Below are 19,031 nucleotides of genomic sequence, written 5' to 3'. Positions count from 1 at the left end.
GAAAGTGGCAGAGGAGATACAATTCCCTTGCAGAGTGTGCTATACACGAAGACTGTTGCAGAAAGACTTCACATCAAAGGCGTCGAGTGGGACTTGCTTAGCGAAGACAGGGTTATTGAGGGTATGGTTAGTGTGTGCCCCATTACAGTTTCTCACCAATGTGACCGGTAACTGGTTGGAGAAGGGTCTGGAGTCCAGCAGTACGCTTTTATTTCAAGAATGCATATTTGAACGCTACCTTGTTGTTTGTAGTATGTTGGAAAACTGCTAAATAAGAGCATTAAGTTAAATAATCGAGAGCAGGCTTGGAGCTGTAATCGAGCACTACAAATCACAGAATGTCTTGGACTATATATTCAGGCATTACAATAAGAACTGGTAATGAGCATCACCACTTGAAAAAAATTTATGTCGAAACGAGTTGTGGTTTAAGATGCTGCTTCTTCAAAAAAGAATACTGCTAATTAGAGTCTCTGGATGTGCAGCGTTTTTCTCCTTTGTGAAAATAATTGTCAGGGGGATTGGGGTTCAGAAGCATGGCAACAAAATCCATTGGTCACAGCCCCACCTGCAACTTCTGAACTCATGATGAGTGGCTCCATATTGGTGAGGGTAGGGTCTTGCCTGTTACACAAGTGCATTAGAAGATACGGAGCACTCACAGGTTACCAGGTCAAGTCAAGTACAGCTTTGTTCGATTGCTATTTCATACAATCATAAAAGCACAACTAAAAACATATGTATAGTTACAAAAAATGAGTAACGTCATATATATACATTTCAAATTCAATTGATTATGCACTAAGTAAAAAATTGTTAAAAACTACATAAAATGTTAAAAGAAATAGCAATAAGAAACTGGGGTCATAAAGTGCTTAAATTCATCAGTGCTACAACAGTTCCTTTTGTTACCGTGTGACCCTTAGACTTGAATTACCATCCTTTTCCTGAGGTTAGTTACGTGCTTTAAAAACATTGCTATCTTCCAGGTAATATGTACATTATCTAAGAATTGCAAAGCAATTAAAGCTGGCCTACATTGTCTAATCCCAAAGCATTTTTTAATGGGAAGAATACACACCTTTCTCAGTTCTCTGTAGAATTTACAAAACAGTAACACATGTATGGTGGATTGCTCTGAAAAATTATCACCTGTACACAATTGCAATTGTCAGGTCAAGTCATTCATTGTTGGTAGACTCACAATTCTATGGAAGATTCCCAGTCTGAATCTGGTTAATAGAAAACAATCATAACACCAGGAACAACTTTCAAATATGGTTGAATGTTAAAAGTAATTCAAATCTGTTGATTCTGCTGAACGCGGGGTTTTAAAATCTCAGATGGCAATCTTATGGCTTCCAGATGTTGGAGACCCTCCTTTTTTAGATCCTTTCTCCTGACCTTATGTAAACTACTAGGGTTGGAAAAATACCCGGGATGTCCGAAATCCTCCATAAAATTGCAGACATTTCTTAGCCAGGGGATCTTTGAGGCCTCTTCCAGCTTCAAGCTATCCAGCAGTATGTCTCTACTTAGCTGGGCCTCTATTTTTGTTCACACGCTATGACACGAAAGGAAAGACTCCAGTTTAATAGGATCTGATATGTGAGGAAGGCCCAGTTCCGCATGACAGACATACAAGGATGTGCTAGATGGGACAAACAAAATGTATCTCAGGAACGTATTTTCTACTGTTTACAGCGGGTAGGAATTAGCAAGGCCCAATATCCCTGCTCCATACATTGCTGTGGAGATACTTGTAGCTTTATTATATCTTAATAAGCTCCACAGGGGGTCTAATACCCAGTTCCCTTGAGAAATGTACAAGGGCTGAAGTGGTTCCTGCAAAAGCAAGTTTTTTTTCTGATAAAGCTTGAGTCCATCAGTCTTTTTCGTCAAAGAGTATTCCAAGAGACGAGAATCTCTTTGTGGGCTCAATCTTTTGTCCATCCACAAACATGTCCTTGCACCTCTACCACGCCCACACCTCATACGAAGGTCTTAGAAATATTAACTCTAAGACCTTTCATAAAGTTGGAGAAATTGTCAAGCACCCTCTGGAAAGCCTACTTGCTTTCGGGACATTAAAACAGAATCATCCACATAAAGGAGGGCGGGAATAGGACCGTCCGGCTATCTGGGGGAAATCATAGATTTTCTTGATTAATGCTTGTTCTAAACCATTAATGTATAGATTAAAAAGATAGTGGGCCAGAACGCAACCTTGTCTGACCCCCCCTCTTAATGGGGAATGGGGAAGTAAGTTCTCCTTTCAGACTACATCTAATTCGGCCTTGAGGATTATTATATAGGGGCCTGAGAAAAAAAAATATATTATTGGAGCTTCCACCCCCATCACCTCCCGAATCTCCCAGAGCTTCTTGTGTTGCACCGAATCAAATGCAGCGGTGAGATCTACAAAGGCTAAAAACAGCCTGCCCCCTTTCCCCCGTGTATATTTCCCTATTAGGATGGCTAGATTTAAGCTCTGCTCAACTGTTCCCAGGCCCTCCCGAAAACCATATTGGATATCGGAAAGGACTTTGTTTACCTCTTGCCAAGTCTGTATTCGTTCTAAAATATTTCGACCCACCACTTTGACCAGAGAATCCAAAAGTGAAATGGGCCTATAACAACCCGGGTCCTGGTGATTAACTTTTTTTATAAAAATAGGCACAATCAGTGATTCAGTCCAGGTTGCCAAAAAGGGAGCAAAACAACAGGCGTTAATTACTTGGGTGACGATTGTGCCCCATAAAGACAAATTAGCTTTAAACAAGTCAACTGGGACCCCATCTGGGCCAGGTGCTTTACTCCCATGGACGGCCATCTGTTAGGTCCAGACAAGGTGCTTTAACCACTTTCCAAAAAGCCAAACTGTCTCCCAGTGACGAGTCTTTATGCAAAGGTTCCCAAGCTTCATTATGTAGTTACATTTTTCTCTTCTTGAGGGCTAATCTCTAATCCACTCTTGCCTGCCTCACGTCATTAGGATTTCTAGGGTTCTCATGTAGTACTTTTTTTAAAGTTCTTAGAAGCTTGAGTGCAATATATATCAAACCAATCCTGGGTTTTCCTTCTATTTGAGTTTTGTACGTATAAAGCCTCCCTCACTGCTGCTGAGATTAGCTAAAAGGAGGTCAAAATGTTAGCTGGAATGGCTAAGGCACATAAACAAGTCTCTGCAGCTATTTTACATTTCTGTATCACTTTTTTTGTAACCAAAAAAGAATCAACTAGTGACCAGCGCAAGGTATACACATTTGTCTTATCCAGTGTAATATCAGATAATGCCTGGTCAATGTTGTTATACCCCACCTTCTCATTTACTGACAGTGATATGAAAGAACATAAAGGAAAATGGTCAAAGTGAAATATCTCCAACAGAGAAACCTCGTAATTTAGAAGCATGATTATTTGTCAGAAGTACATAGTCTATGGTGCTGTATAAACCTATTCCATCGAAGATATAACCCATAGGCGCTGGTTGATCACAGATTTCATTTGCAAAACCTAAATCTAAAGTAAATATAATTTCATTAAACAAGTCCCCCAACACAGAGTGACAAAAATGAGTATTGCTAGTGCCCTCTTCATATATAAAACCACACTGCTTTCCATCGACATTAGAGCATAATGAACAATTAAAATTTCCTGACCTAATTACCATTGTATCTTTTACGCTTTTGCTGCATGTGGCCCTCACATCCAAAGTCAATTTTGTTACTATCAATCCCAAATCTCCAGTGGGAATATTGTTATAAAGATTAACCATTAACATGCATTGCTTTTTATCACAATCCACTGTAATTAACTGATAATAGGTCTCCTCAGAATAATTCTCTATCTTTTTTACATTTAAAGTGTTTGAAATGTAAGTACATAGGCCACCCTTCGCCCTCCACGTAAACCCTCCACTGCCGGAGTGTGAAAAGTTTTATAACCATTAATGTGGATTGGATCATTCAGCCAGGTTTCTTGAAGGGATAAGATATCATAACGTTTTATAAAATCACACCAAATGGGATTACTTATCTTAGATCGTAGGCCAGCAATATTCCACAAGGCAAAATTGCAGGTTGCCTTAACGCTCATCTCCCGTAATTAAGTTGGAGCTTCTGCAGATGGAATGTGACCAACTACACAAACCTCAATCTCGTCTAGGGTTAAGGAATTAAAATCTTTCTGGGGTTCTCCTAGGTGCATGTTTCTATGATCGCCAGAAACTTCCCCATGTCCCCATGAAGCTTGTAGAGTTGTTTGAATACCTACAGCTAAATGAGGTTTGATGGAGATGGAATAATATTTATAGGTGGTGTTCATTCGTAGTATCTTAGGGGTGAGGTCTAGCTTGGTTAAATATTCTCTTGAGTGGGCCATACTGTTGCCCAGTCAATCAACTCCTTCAAATGAATTAAGAATTCTGTAGCGATTACTAAGTGGAATTTCATTGCAGCCCTGTCTAACCCAGGCAAGTATTTGTCCCCCTCTCGACTGCCATGGTGCTTCAGTTGTGATCATCTCTCTACCCTGTCTAGCCCGTACGAACATCTGCCCCTCCCTCATTCGCCAATGATCTCTGGGTGGTTGATAAAAATATCCAAGTGGGAGAATATTAATTTCCTGGGCCATGATATTACTTTTCCCGGACCTATGCAGGATTACCTGCACCAAGTCTGGGGATTTAAAACTTATAACCACACAATCATCTAGTAAGGCCTTATGGGAATTTCTGATCCACCCCACTCTCCGCACCATTTTAAACTCTGAAAAGAGGATGCCTTTAAGGCCCGTCCTGGTCCCCAATAAATGCAGGCTTGTGTTCCCCAAGGTTGACCAATGTTCCTGGGCATTAGGTGCATTAGGTCCCTCGTTTATTCTATGCATCTTCTGTGTTGTCGGGTGACTCAAACCTTCCCCTACTTTAGACGTCCCATTGGTAGCTAATGGTCTTTGTACAGCTTTGGGGCAGTTGAACTAGATCGTGGACCTAGGCTTGAAGATGAAGGAGGTGTTAAAATTTGGTGTGAAGGATCAGTTAAGTCTACATTTATGAGTCTCTTGCTTAATGTAGTAGGTCATTGAAAATTGTGAGAAGCTATGTTACCAGTGGAAATGCCACTCTTATTACCCAATTCCTTCATAGGGGCTGTATCTGTACCAGTACCCCCACCTGTACAGGCACCAAAATGGAGAGTGGGAGTACTGATAATAGACTCTTCTAGCTTGGCAAGCCTAGCCTTAATATGAAGTAATTTATGAGACAAAGGGTCCAGCAAAGCTGACAGCATTACCTCCAACCTTTTCCATGATTCCTCCTCATTTTGCCCCTAAAAATGCCCGCTAACTGGTGTCTCTATCGATACACTTTTTCCCTGCCTGCTAACACTATCCGTAGAATTGGTTTTTCCCCTAGTTATCTTTGGAGACTTTATTTTTGAGTGCAAATCAGGCCTTACTTTTCTTGGGAGGTGGTTCAAGGCTTTTTCCTTGGCCTATTTTCGCCTTCTGACACTGGTATTGGCATTTGGCCTGGTTGAACTCTTTACTGCCTCTGAAGATCTAAATGGCTCTGAATCTATGTCTATATTCTGTGAATTTTCACAATGATCGCTATCAAGAACCAGTTCTTCGACCTCATCAACATCATCCTGCCGAGTAAGAAGCCCTATCTGTGTAAGTGCTAGTCTGAACATGTTGTGGTTCCAACGACAACCTTCTCTCTGTAAGCTCTATCTCGTGTATAGGAGCCAATTCTGCCCTCAGCAAAAAGGCATCAAGAGTCCCTACCACCCCAGCACCAGATTTACCTTTACTCATTGTTGCTATTTTACCTAATTACAATACGAATTACAATATCCACACAGTACCTGTCATGTATAACAATTGCCCAATCCTCTCATTCACAAAATGTTAATGGTGTGGCCCACCCCATCCTTTCAGTCTCTGACGGGCTTAGCCATGGCGCGGGTGGGAACCCTGTGTTCCCTTTGAGCGCCTTCGGGCGCTTGTAGCCGGCGTGGGCGACGTTCACGCCGCTAGGGCTGCTTGGTGTTGTGGTCCTATGCTGGCCTCCACCCACGAGGCCAGCATTTTCCCCCGGAAGGCTCTGGTGGCGGTGGTGGCAATGTACAGCAACAAAGAAGGCAAAAAATCCAAGGTGAGTAGAGCTCCTCAAAGTCTTTTTCTCTCTTTTCCTCCCCAAGAGTGTCCATTACTCAACCCGCTGCTCTTGCGACCATGTGGGAAAAACCTCAGTGTTCAACTCACCGGTAACATGCCAGAGTCAGGAAGTCTCAGTGTTCAGTCCGTGCACCGGAGTAAGTCCAGTGCATATGGTCCTGGGGGGGTCACCACTCAAAACCCGCTCTCAGCAGCACAGCTTCCTGGCGAGCCCCAGCGCCAGGAGCACGCTGCCTGAAGAGAAACACAACTTCCCAAGAAAAACCTCAAGGGGCAGGTTGCAGCAGAGTCACGATCAGCGGAAAGGCATCAGATAACGCTGATCAAAGGTCAGGCAATATCAATCAATCAATCAATCATCGAATTCGTATAGCGCGCTACTCACCCGTAAGGGTCTCAAGGGGCTGAGGGTAGGGGGGTCGCTACTGCTCGAACAGCCAGGTCTTGAGTTGTTTCCTGAAGGAGAGATGGTCCTGGGTCAGCCGAAGGTGAGTGGGGAGGGAGTTCCAATGTCTTGGCTGCCAGGTAGGAGAAGCATCTTCCTCCGATGGTGGATTCCTGAAATCGTGGGACGAAGGCGAAGGCGAGGCTGGCGGAGCGGAGTTGGCGGGTGGGTGTGTAGAATGTGAGGCGGCTGTTGAGGTACTTCAGGCCCGTGTCGTGGAGAGCCTTGTGTGCGTGGGTGAGGAGTCTGAACGTGATCCTCTTGTTGACGGGGAGCCAGTGAAGGTCTTTCAGGTGGGCAGAGATGTGGCTGTGGCGAGGGATGTCCAGGATGAGTCGTGCTGAGGTGTTCTGAATGCGCTGGATTCTTTTCTGGAATTTGGCTGTGGTTCCGGCGTAGAGGGTATTCCCGTAGTCCAGACAGCTGGTGACGAGGGCCTGGGTGACCGTCTTCCTGGTTTTGGTGGGGATCCATCGGAAGATCTTTCGGAGCATGCGTAGGGTGTTGAAGCAGGATGATGAGATGGCGTTCACTTGCTTGGTCATGGTGAGGGAAGAGTCCAGGATGAAGCCCAGGTTGCATGCGTGGTCCGTTGATTTGGGTGCGCTGCCCAGGGCAGGGGGCCACCAGGAGTCGTCCCAGGCGGAGGGAGAGGGTCCGAGGATGAGGACTTCCGTCTTGTCTGAGTTCAGTTTCAGACGGCTGATCTTCATCCATTCTGCGACGTCTCTCATTCCTTCCTGGAGGTTGGCTTTGGCGGTGGTGGGGTCGTTGGTGAGGGAGAGGATCAGCTGGGTGTCATCGGCATAGGAGATGATGTTGAGGTTGTGTTGGTTGGCGATGGCTGCGAGAGGGCTCATGTAGATGTTGAAGAGGGTGGGGCTGAGTGAGGATCCTTGCGGGACGCCGCAGATGACTTCGGTGGCCGCGGATTAGAACAGGGAGAGGTGGACTCTCTGGGTTCTTCCGGTGAGGAACGAGATGATCCACTCCAGGGCTGTTCCTTGGATTCCGTTGTTGTTGAGGCATTGTATTAGGGTGCGGTGGCATATGGTGTCGAATGCTGCTGAGGGGTCCAGGAGGATGAGGGCAGCAGTTTCCCCGTTGTCGAGCAGGGACCTGATGTCGTCCGTGGCTGCGATGAGTGCGGTCTCGGTGCTGTGGTTTGCTCGGAAGCCGGACTGTGAGGGATTGAGGGAGCCGTTGGTCTCGAGAAAGGCAGAGAGTTGTCTGTTGACGATCTTCTCGATGACTTTGGCTGGAAAGGGGAGGAGCGAGATGGGGCAGAAGTTCTTGAGGTCCGTGGGGTCCGCAGTGGGTTTTTTCAGGAGGGCGCTCAGCTCGGCGTGTTTCCAGCTCTCCGGGAAGGTGGCGGATGTGAAGGAGTTGTTGATGATGTTCCGGAGTTGGGGTGCGATGTAGGCTTTGTTGAAGATGTGGTGTGGGCAGGGGTCCATGGGGGAGCCGGAGTGGATGGTGTTCATCATGCGGGTGGTGTATTCGGTGCTGACAGGGGTCCAGGTGCGGAGGGTGGTGGTGGGGGGCGCTGGTTCGGTGGTTGGGTGCGTGGTTGGAGCGCAGAAGCTGTTGTGTATGTCGGCGATCTTGCGGTGGAAGAACGAGGCGAAAGAGTCGCAGAGGTCTTGCGAGGGGGTTATGTCGGTGTTGCAGGCGCTGGGGTTGGAGAGCTCTTTGACGATGTTGAAAAGGTCCTTGCTGTTGTGGGTGTTGTTGTCCACTCGTTCTTTGAAAGCTGTCTTCTTGGTGGTGCGGATCAGCTGGTGGTGTATGCGGGTGGCGTTCTTGAGGGCGGTCATGCGTTCTGCAGTCTGGTCGATGCGCCAGGCTTTCTCGAGGGTGCGGCAGGGTTTCTTGGAGTTTTTGAGGTCGTTGGTAAATCACGAGGCTTTCTTGCTGCCGGGTCTGCTGGGAGGGTTCTTCAGTGGTGTGAGTTCGTCAGCGCATTCGGTGAGCCACTGTGTGAGGTTGCGGGCTGCTTCGTCGGGGTCCGTTGTGTTGGTGGGTGGGTTCTGGCTGAGGGAGGTGGTGAGCTGGTCAGCGGTGATCTTGCTCCAACTTCTGCGGGGGATCTGTTGCGGGTGGTGGTGGGTCGTGGTTTTCCTGAAGGTGAAGTGGACGCAGCTGTGGTCTGTCCAGTGTAGTCCGGTGGAGTGGCTGAAGGAGATGTGCTTGCTGGAGGAGAAGACGGGGTCGAGCGTGTGGCCGGAGTAGTGGGTGGGGTGTTAACCAGTTGCTTGAGTACGAGGTTGGCAAGGTTGTCCAGCAGGGCAGCGGTGTTGCAGTCCTTGTTGTTCTCCAGGTGGAAGTTGAGGTCCCCTAGAAGGATGTAGTCTGTGGAGGTGAGGGCGTGTGGACTGACAAAGTCTGCGATGGCTTTGCTGAATTGTTTGCGCAGTCCCTGGGGTCTGTAGATGAGGGTGCCTCTGAGGGTTTTCTTGAGGTTGGTGTGTATCTGGAAGTGAAGGTGTTCGGCGGCGGTGAGGGTGTCGTCGGAGTTGGTGGTGATGCGGATGGTGTTTTTGTGGACGATGGCGATGCCACCACCGGTTTGGTTGACGCGGTCTCTCCGGCTGATCTTGTAGCCATCTGGGATGGCTATGGTGATGTAGGGGGCTGAGGAGGCGTTCATACAGGTTTCTGTGAGGAAGGCGACGTCTGGTGATGTTGAGTCGAGGAGGTTCCAGAGTTCGACGGCGTGCCCGTGGACGGAGCGGGTGTTGAGCAGGATGCACTTGAGGTGGTTGTCGCTGGGGCTCGGCTTGGTGGGTGCGGTGCAAGTTCGCAGGCAGGTGAATCGGCAGTCTCGGCAGGTGCAGGGTCCCTGGGTGCGTTTCGGGGTGGCTCGGTAGCAGGCGGGGATTCGGCCGGCATTGAGTGCGTGGAGGGTTGCTGCATCGTAAGTTCGTCGGGTGCGCTGGCATGGACGTGGACCAGGGGTTCTGGCGCTGGGCGTGGTCCCGGCGCGGACGGGCGCAGACGGGCTTGCCTTTGGTGCGCCTTTGGCGCACAATCGGCACACCTGCTGTGCACGTACGCTGCACGTACGCCGTGCGTCCTCCATATGAGGGGCTGAGGGAGGTAGGAGCAGCTGGGAGGTGAGAGCAGGTGGCAAATGGGAGCGGGGGGGGGACGGGGCCGCTGGGAGCAGTGGCGGGAAAACGAGGGCGAGGGGGGAGGCGGGAAGGCACAGAGGGCAGGGGGAGCGAGGGGAAAGCACAAATGACAAAAAAAACAATTAAACAAAGCTAAATGGAAGTGGAAGGCAAGGGGAGCTAGGCTAACAAATGGGACAATGCAGAGGGGTAAAAATGGCAAACACACAGCGGGGTGAAAAACGGCGAGCTCAGAGAGTGTAGCACACAGCACACAGCACAAGGAGGACTAAGTGGTGGCTAGGGGGGCGACCTGCCTGGTGACAGGGTCAATGGTCGCTCCCTTTACCACCATGCGTCCTCCATATGAGGGGCTGAGGGAGGGAGGGGCAGCTGGGAGGCGGGAGCGGGGTGGCGAATGGGAGCGGTGGGGGGGCGGGCCACAGGGAGCAGCGGCGGGAAAACGAGGACGAGGCGAAAGGCGCCAGGGCACAGAGGGCAAGGGGGAGCGAGGGGAAAGCACAAATTACAAAAAAACAATGAAACAAAGCTAAATGGAAGTGGAATGCAAGGGTAGCTAGAGGAAACTAATGGGACAGAGCAGAGAGGTAAAAACGGCGAACACACAGCGGGGTGAAAAACGGCGAGCTCAGAGAGCCTAGCACACAGCACACAGCACGAGGAGGACTACGCGGTGGCTAGGGGGGTGACCTGCCTGGTGACAGGGTCAATGGTCGCTCCCTTTACCACCGTGCGTCCTCCATATGAGGGGCTGAGGGAGGGAGGAGCAGCTGGGAAGCGGGAGCGGGGTGGCGAATGGGAGCGGCGGGGGGGGCGGGTAATTTTATATTAGCAATAGCAAACACGTTTCGCTGTAATTGCCTTCTTACATGCTATAGATGCTGACAAAATAGTACCAAGTCTATCGTTGGTTTAAAGCCTCTTACGCCTGCCCGCATTGGTCGGGTCTTAGCCAATGGGGGACTGGAAGGTTTTTGTATATATATATATGTATATATATATATATATATAGATTCCAGCCGGAGGTTGATGCGGCGCTTCCACAACAAACCCAGGACGCAGACACAGATGGATAAATCCACAGCCAGACTTTTTGAAGGTATTCTTTTTTCCTTTATTTCATATAACGTGCAGGAGGTGCAACACACTGCCAAACAGACGCGTTTCGGGCGTGAACGCCCTTGCTCACTGTCAGCGGGAAAGCGGTATAAACATAGTTTAAATACATTGGTTAATTGTACAAAACGCGCCAAAAAGGTCCCATTCAGTGACATTAAAACAAAGAACGGACTGAGGCTGCAACCTATATGCATTGTGTGAACATAATGGTTCGGCCATGACACAGTGGAGCCAAGATATTAGTTTCGGTGCCCGGACATTGATAATTATGCAATGAGGATTTAACCCTTAACTCTGGGAGTTGTGCTGGAATTTTTGACTATTTAAGCAGGGAATTATATACATAAAGTGCAAATTAATAGCTGCATTCATGTAAACATATTATTTGTGCAAATACGCAAAGATAATAAATGTGCAAATACGCCGCATATCAACTGTACAAATACAATAATTTACACAATAAGATAATAAATGCATATACAATATAAAGTGCAAATGCTTAGCAGCTTCATCAAATGTCAACATTGACCGTGCAAATACGCAAAGTTATAAAACTGTACAAATACACAATAAATTAGTTATGCATCTCATATATATACACATCAGAATAATATAATCAAATCCCTGCATTCAAACAATTCAAAGCACAAACTTTCCACAATAAATGGGAAAAATTAAATTAACGATTCTATTGCACGTCCACATTTTTGTGTGTAGCACATTCTTGGCACAGTTAACACTGTTACATTCATTAGTAAAAACTCCAGCGCGTATAATGTTAAACCCAATGATCGCAATGTATAGTTCTACCGCTTACAAAGATGTACAAAAAACTATAACAAAAAAGGTGAAGGAGTGCTCAGATGTCCTACATATATCACAGAGAGGACATTGGGGTGTGAAGGGAATAAAAAATTCCAAAACAAAACTGTTTCAGTGGGTTAAAATATGTAAATACATAATGATACCTCTTTGTCCACATGACAACCAAAGTGACAAATTCCATGGTGGTTCATCGTAAAGTTCAAGGTGACTGGGACCTGTCAGTAAATGTACCAGATACAGATAATACTGGTGGAGCAATAATCAGGGAATGTGGGTTGACAACAGAATTATCAGACTATGCAAGGAGTCCACAAGTTCTCAAATGGACTACCAAAAATTACGGAAAAGTGCTGAGATCTTCCCCCATGTTCAAACCTCCCGGAATCTTGGTGTTGAGGCGAACTATATATAGGGACTCCAACTGCCGTAATCTTTTTTCATAATCGCCTCCCTTCTTACTAGTCTTGACTGCATCAATAACAAAATAACTAAGATGGGAGCGGCGGGGGGGGCGGGTAATTTTATATTAGCAATAGCAAACACGTTTCGCTGTAATTGCCTTCTTACATGCTATAGATGCTGACAAAATAGTACCAAGTCTATCGTTGGTTTAAAGCCTCTTACGCCTGCCCGCATTGGTCGGGTCTTAGCCAATGGGGGACTGGAAGGTTTTCGTATATATATATATGTATATATATATATATATATATATATATATATATATATATATATATATATATATATATATATATATATATATATATATACGCTTCCAAAGTGTCCTGAGGCGAGAGAGCACTCTACTGCCAGCTTGTAGGTAAAAACGGGTTCTGTTGCGCCGATGCGTCTTCCAGCTCTGTCATCTCTCAATGCCTGACGCGTTTCAGTAAACCTTTCTTCAGAGGCTCAAGACGTGGAAATTAGGTGCACAGCTGACGTAAGTCCTTTTAGCCACATGACACGCCCTGAATGGGCTGCTTGGTTAAGTCGGTGCCTGCCGGGACTTGTAGTCAGTTTTGTGTGCAAATGTTACTGGTGACGGATAAAAGCCCTGAATGGGCCTCAGCACACTGTCGCCATCATAGATCCTATGGTCAGTCCGCAATAACAACCCAGGTGGATCCCAGATATGCGGTCCCCACATTACCGGGGTGGTGCTCTCTCAGCGGCCAGGCTGCCACCCAAAATGTATGCTTCCTAAGTGCCCTGAGGCGAGAGAGCACTCTACTGCCAGCTTGTAGGTAAATGAAAAACAGGTCTTCCTCTCACAAAGTTGAAAGTCAGAGTGAGAAAAAAGGTGGGGGCTTTCATCATTTTGGAAAAAAAAATGTTCTAAACCAATGAAAAGTGTTATTTTTAGGTCACATGACCTAGCCTTACATCATTAGGAAACCAAAAGTGAAATGAACCAATAAAAAGTTTTATTTTCAGGTCACATGACCTGTTACGCTTACGTTACGCGTCCCGCTACGCACCCGGAGCGCTTCCGGGGTGCTGCGCTTCGCGCCTCGGTTCGCGCTCCGTAGCACTTCCGGGTGCGCTAACGCTGCGCGTCATAAGACGCATTATGCGGCAACGCGATACGTCGCGCTTACGCGACGCGTCACGATGTTGTTTTCCAACGCGGCAGTTGCGCTAATGGAACGTTTCCCGGTTCGCGGACCGGGTTGCGGCACCAAATTGAGCTAACGGGAAGCTACCCGGTGCGCGGACCGGTAGCGAAACAAAAAAAAATAATAAAAAGAAAATATATACATAAAAAAATTATATTAAAAACATATAAAATATATTTTTCCATTAAAAGAAGAATACATTTTACAGCTTTTGATATTTGCTATTAAAAAACCATTGAAATTCACTGAAAAAACCATAGGTTATAGACCATATATAGTTAGGAATTAGCATTTACAAAACCTTGAAAATTCACTGAAAAAACCATAGGTTATAGACCATATATAGTTAGGAATTAGCATTTACAAAACCTTATTTTACTCACACAAAACCATTGAAATTCGCATATATAGTTAGGTGCACTAACTATATATCGCTCACCCGCAGTCCACTGCTGATGATGTCACATATTACATCATTCATGACATGGTCAGTGACATCACTGATGACAACTCAAATGACATCACTGACAACTTTACTGATGACATCATTCATGTGATAATACGATGAACCTCTTCAGACTCTAATATAACCTTAGATACACTCAGTATAAACAGACACTCACAGATTGTCACTCATCCATGGAGTTACTCATACACCTAGTCAGTCATGCAAAGAATCAATCACACCTCCATTTCCTCAACTATACAGTTATACACACCTTACTTATTCAAACATATTCTAACACATATTTACTCTCTTATACAATCACTGATACAAGTTTTCAATGATCCATGCAGCCACTCACACATTCACTGGCTCTTATACACTGTAATTTATATATGTCAACTCTCACATGTACTGTGTTTTACATATGTACTAACTTTGACATGTAGCACTGAGATATCCATTCACTCACAAATACACTCATGCACACAGTCAACCACCCATACAGCTGTTTCCACATGCAGTTTTGAACCCATACATCTAGTGAATCAACTGTTCACACATCTATGCACAGAGTCACACACCTCCCAGCCACCCACACACACACACTCACTCTCCCATACAAATACTTGGGCAACCAATCAATAATCCATAGTTACTCATATAGCTACTGATCAACACATGCAGCAGTTTACAGAACAACAGATATAATGATGCACAAATTAGGACAGTTTAGTCACTAACCCATGCACTCAGTGAGACACATTTAATCACTCTCTCATACAGTCAGTCATGCACCTACTAAATCCTTTATCCAGACACTTATACATCCACTCATTCTTAAATATGTAAGACATATTTTAACTTTACAGAAAAATACAGTCACTGGATGATGTCATCAGTGATGTCACTGACCATGTCATGAATGATGTAATATGTGACATCATCAGCAGTGGATTGCGGGTGCGCGATATATAGTTAGTGCAACTAACTATATATGCGAATTTCAATGGTTTTGTGTGAGTAAAATAAGGTTTTGTAAATGCTAATTCCTAACTATATATGGTCTATAACCTATGGTTTTTTCAGTGAACTTTCAAGGTTTTGTAAATGCTAATTCCTAACTATATATGGTCTATAACCTATGGTTTTTTCAGTGAATATATGTGATCAAGCCACTCCGGTGGTGAAACGCGTTATGGCGGACTTATGAAAAAATAAACGCTACTTGCTTTTTGCACATACCTTGGGCTCGTGTCTGCTTCCTTGGTGCTGGCTGGAAACTCGTTGCTGCACCCGATCTTTGCAAGCAGTCTTTTGGATATATATATATATATATATATATATATATATATATATATATATATAAATCAAATCTTGAAATGATTAATAATTTGCTTTTTTTCACTCATGAAAATGGCGCTCACCTTTTGACTGTAGTTTGTGAACAAGGTTGACTGTCTAGAGGAGTAATGGAAATGGTAAAAGGGCACACTCACTAAGTACATAAATAAGGTCTAGACATCAGGGACTCTACGGTCCAGTGGAAGGCTAGTGTAACCGAAACGCGTAGGCCGTCCTATTTTGCACGGGATTTTGCACATGGTGTGTAAAGAACAATAAAGAACTGTTAAAAGACTGACCTGCTGCTGTGCCGTGACTTCTGCCGGTGGGGAACCAGAGGGCTAGAAGATTCAAAGTAATATATATATATATATATATATATATATATATATATATCATTCGAATGCACCGCCTGCAAGCAAGCGCGGGTCTGCGAGGCTGTGGACTGTTACAGCCGGTCGGCAAGAGAGAGCGAAATTCGAGCCAGGCATGCTGTTCTGAAGCCCACTGGAGGGCTTGAAATATTATACAGACATTGGGAAATCAAAAGAAAATCGGCAAAATTACGGACCCTACCGGAAGGGCGGATTGGGAACTTCAAATCCCGGCATGCCACTAACTGGAGAGTGAATGCCTCTGAGGGACATTAAATTGAGGTTCCAGTTCCGGGTTTTGCCAAACTTTCCCCATCCCATGATTAAGGTGCAGGCTGCACCGAAACGCGTTGGGACTTCTTACTGTTTGGGGCTGCGCGCTGTGGCTCTGCATTAAAGATTTGTGAATCTTCTCCCTTGGAGTGGCGTCCTTGTGTTCTGGGGCATTCGAATGATGTAATACGCGGCAGGCTCCAAGCCGCGGAGGATGCACCGCCTGCAAGCAAACGCGGGTCTGCGAGGCTGTGGACTGTTACAGCCGGTCGGCAAGAGAGAGCGAAATACGAGCCAGGCATGCTGCTCTGAAGCCCACTGGAGGGCTTGAAATATTATACAGACATTGGGAAATCAAAAGAAAATCGGCAAAATTACGGACCCTACCGGAAGGGCGGATTGGGAACTTCAAATCCCGGCATGCCACTAACTGGAGAGTGAATGCCTCTGAGGGACATTAAATTGAGGTTCCAGTTCCGGGTTTTGCCAAACTTTCCCCATCCCATGATTAAGGTGCAGGCTGCACCGAAACGCGTTGGGACTTCTTACTGTTTGGGGCTGCGCGCTGTGGCTCTGCATTAAAGATTTGTGAATCTTCTCCCTTGGAGTGGCGTCCTTGTGTTCTGGGGCATTCGAATGATGTAATACGCGGCAGGCTCCAAGCCGCGGAGGATGCACCGCCTGCAAGCAAACGCGGGTCTGCGAGGCTGTGGACTGCTACAGCCGGTCGGCAAGAGAGAGCGAAATTCGAGCCAGGCATGCTGTTCTGAAGCCCACTGGAGGGTTTGAAATATTATACAGACATTGGGAAATCAAAAGAAAATCGGCAAAATTACGGACCCTACCGGAAGGGCGGATTGGGAACTTCAAATCCCGGCATGCCACTAACTGGAGAGTGAATGCCTCTGAGGGACATTAAATTGAGGTTCCAGTTCCGGGTTTTGCCAAACTTTCCCCATCCCATGATTAAGGTGCAGGCTGCACCGAAACGCGTTGGGACTTCTTACTGTTTGGGGCTGCGCGCTGTGGCTCTGCATTAAAGATTTGTGAATCTTCTCCCTTGGAGTGGCGTCCTTGTGTTCTGGGGCATTCGAATGATGTAATACGCGGCAGGCTCCAAGCCGCGGAGGATGCACCGCCTGCAAGCAAACGCGGGTCTGCGAGGCTGTGGACTGTTACAGCCGGTCGGCAAGAGAGAGCGAAATTCGAGCCAGGCATGCTGTTCTGAAGCCCACTGGAGGGCTTGAAATATTATACAGACATTGGGAAATCAAAAGAAAATCGGCAAAATTACGGACCCTACCGGAAGGGCGGATTGGGAACTTCAAATCCCGGCATGCCACTAACTGGAGAGTGAATGCCTCTGAGGGACATTAAATTGAGGTTCCAGTTCCGGGTTTTGCCAAACTTTCCCCATCCCATGATTAAGGTGCAGGCTGCACCGAAACGCGTTGGGACTTCTTACTGTTTGGGGCTGCGCGCTGTGGCTCTGCATTAAAGATTTGTGAATCTTCTCCCTTGGAGTGGCGTCCTTGTGTTCTGGAGCATTCGAATGATGTAATACGCGGCAGGCTCCAAGCCGCGGAGGATGCACCGCCTGCAAGCAAACGCGGGTCTGCGAGGCTGTGGACTGTTACAGCCGGTCGGCAAGAGAGAGCGAAATTCGAGCCAGGCATGCTGTTCTGAAGCCCACTGGAGGGCTTGAAATATTATACAGACATTGGGAAATCAAAAGAAAATCGGCAAAATTACGGACCCTACCGGAAGGGCGGATTGGGAACTTCAAATCCCGGCATGCCACTAACTGGAGAGTGAATGCCTCTGAGGGACATTAAATTGAGGTTCCAGTTCCGGGTTTTGCCAAACTTTCCCCATCCCATGATTAAGGTGCAGGCTGCACCGAAACGCGTTGGGACTTCTTACTGTTTGGGGCTGCGCGCTGTGGCTCTGCATTAAAGATTTGTGAATCTTCTCCCTTGGAGTGGCGTCCTTGTGTTCTGGGGCATTCGAATGATGTAATACGCGGCAGGCTCCAAGCCGCGGAGGATGCACCGCCTGCAAGCAAACGCGGGTCTGCGAGGCTGTGGACTGCTACAGCCGGTCGGCAAGAGAGAGCGAAATTCGAGCCAGGCATGCTGTTCTGAAGCCCACTGGAGGGTTTGAAATATTATACAGACATTGGGAAATCAAAAGAAAATCGGCAAAATTACGGACCCTACCGGAAGGGCGGATTGGGAACTTCAAATCCCGGCATGCCACTAACTGGAGAGTGAATGCCTCTGAGGGACATTAAATTGAGGTTCCAGTTCCGGGTTTTGCCAAACTTTCCCCATCCCATGATTAAGGTGCAGGCTGCACCGAAACGCGTTGGGACTTCTTACTGTTTGGGGCTGCGCGCTGTGGCTCTGCATTAAAGATTTGTGAATCTTCTCCCTTGGAGTGGCGTCCTTGTGTTCTGGGGCATTCGAATGATGTAATACGCGGCAGGCTCCAAGCCGCGGAGGATGCACCGCCTGCAAGCAAACGCGGGTCTGCGAGGCTGTGGACTGTTACAGCCGGTCGGCAAGAGAGAGCGAAATTCGAGCCAGGCATGCTGTTCTGAAGCCCACTGGAGGGCTTGAAATATTATACAGACATTGGGAAATCAAAAGAAAATCGGCAAAATTACGGACCCTACCGGAAGGGCGGATTGGGAACTTCAAATCCCGGCATGCCACTAACTGGAGAGTGAATGCCTCTGAGGGACATTAAATTGAGGTTCCAGTTCCGGGTTTTGCCAAACTTTCCCCATCCCATGATTAAGGTGCAGGCTGCACCGAAACGCGTTGGGACTTCTTACTGTTTGGGGCTGCGCGCTGTGGCTCTGCATTAAAGATTTGTGAATCTTCTCCCTTGGAGTGGCGTCCTTGTGTTCTGGAGCATTCGAATGATGTAATACGCGGCAGGCTCCAAGCCGCGGAGGATGCACCGCCTGCAAGCAAACGCGGGTCTGCGAGGCTGTGGACTGTTACAGCCGGTCGGCAAGAGAGAGCGAAATTCGAGCCAGGCATGCTGTTCTGAAGCCCACTGGAGGGCTTGAAATATTATACAGACATTGGGAAATCAAAAGAAAATCGGCAAAATTACGGACCCTACCGGAAGGGCGGATTGGGAACTTCAAATCCCGGCATGCCACTAACTGGAGAGTGAATGCCTCTGAGGGACATTAAATTGAGGTTCCAGTTCCGGGTTTTGCCAAACTTTCCCCATCCCATGATTAAGGTGCAGGCTGCA

This window comes from Lissotriton vulgaris, chromosome 4_1 (genome assembly GCF_964263255.1).
Source record: "Lissotriton vulgaris chromosome 4_1, aLisVul1.2, whole genome shotgun sequence".
Taxonomy (NCBI): domain Eukaryota; kingdom Metazoa; phylum Chordata; class Amphibia; order Caudata; family Salamandridae; genus Lissotriton; species Lissotriton vulgaris.
The sequence above is the reverse complement of the archived record's forward strand: the minus strand, read 5'-3'. Positions refer to the sequence as shown.